Raw genomic sequence first — 1,528 nt, 5'->3', positions numbered from 1 at the left:
AAAGTCCAACTTTGACCCTCCATCCGATGTGGGATAGTTATTTATGAAAGTCAACAAAGTGAACTCTTGGCACACACTGGATGATATCAAGGGCATATTGTCAATTCCTGAGGGTGGTGCATTGCCATCCAACTCTCATGGGGGCCCCTTCCCACGTTTGGGTAGGGGACCCACAACTGCAGGGTACTGGGACTCTCCGCCAGACTCCATGTTCCTCTCTGTGGCTCGTGCAGATGTTGAGGCAACAGATGTTGTGGGCACATGGGGTGTGGTCAGGTGACTAGCAATCTGGTCAAAGGCTGGTACCAATATCCCGCAGCACCCCATTCATGTCACCCATTTTGTTGTTAAATCTGTCTAGTCATTGGTTTTGGGCTGCCTGCAGCTGCTCGATGTTCCAGAGGATTTCTGTTACCTGGCCCATTTCTCCCTGGTAAACCCCATAGGCATTGATCACCCGGGAGAGGTTTGGGTGATAATTGGCAATACCAGCTGCTTGACGGTGTGGATCAACAAAGCCCCTCCCACCAGCCCTACCCCCATGAGCATGCACACTTGGTGGTGGCACAGACAACACTGAGCCTCCTTCCTCATTGGCGGGGTGTTGTTGTCTGTCAACTTCAGAGTGCTCTGTGTTGCTGTGCCTTTGGCATTGTCCCGGGCTGCTGTGTCTGTCAGGGTAGGAGTCAGTTGGGGGTTGTTTGATGAGGAGGGGGTTGTCACAGTGGATCCTGCTGAAGCCGCTGGTGCTGTGTGTCGACCTACACCTGATGGGCCAGGTTGCTCCTACTCGTCCAAGAATGTGTGAGAGTCTTCAAGGCCAGAGAGCTCCTGGTGAGCTGGAGTCTAGGACTGGCTGTCAGCATTTTGGCTGGCGGTGTTCCCAGCTCGCCCTCTGGGTACAGAAATACCACAGTCATTAATGTGAATATCCACTGCATCTCAAATGATACCAATTAGGTAAATGACTGGGCCTAAAAATAAGTTTATGAAGGTAGATTGGCCTCCTTCATCCATGATGCTCATCTATGTGTTTGAAGAACAATGCACGTTGGAAAAGATGTGGATTGGTGAGCAGCTCCACCTATGTGAATAAATGGGCTTGTTGTGTTTAGTTCTCATGACATGTCCAAAGACATTGACTGGTACCTGACACTCTGTAGATGACACTGGTGGGTAATTGTTCTCCACATCTGTAGGATAACTATGACAAACATACTCTTTAGATCCTACTGTTAGAGTTTGAAAGGCCTGTGTACTGGGCTTAGTTCATGTCTTACCAGTCACATAGGTGTGGCTGCCTACACACTCACAGTCTGTTACTTTCCCTGAAATTCTGTGGTCATGGTGTTAGTGAGGTAGTCATTTTTCTTATCTCGTGACACTCAAGGGAATGCCTGGTTGAAGCCAACTGTGTGACTGCTTAGCTTTGTGCCTACACAGATCATGTATTTTGTAACTTGACTCCATAGTAAGATGAGATCTCAAACTCTTCTTTTTGCTAATTTGTGGTTAACTAATTTCCTGG

This window comes from Lissotriton helveticus, chromosome 10 (assembly GCF_964261635.1).
Source record: "Lissotriton helveticus chromosome 10, aLisHel1.1, whole genome shotgun sequence".
NCBI lineage: Eukaryota > Metazoa > Chordata > Amphibia > Caudata > Salamandridae > Lissotriton > Lissotriton helveticus.
The sequence above is the reverse complement of the archived record's forward strand: the minus strand, read 5'-3'. Positions refer to the sequence as shown.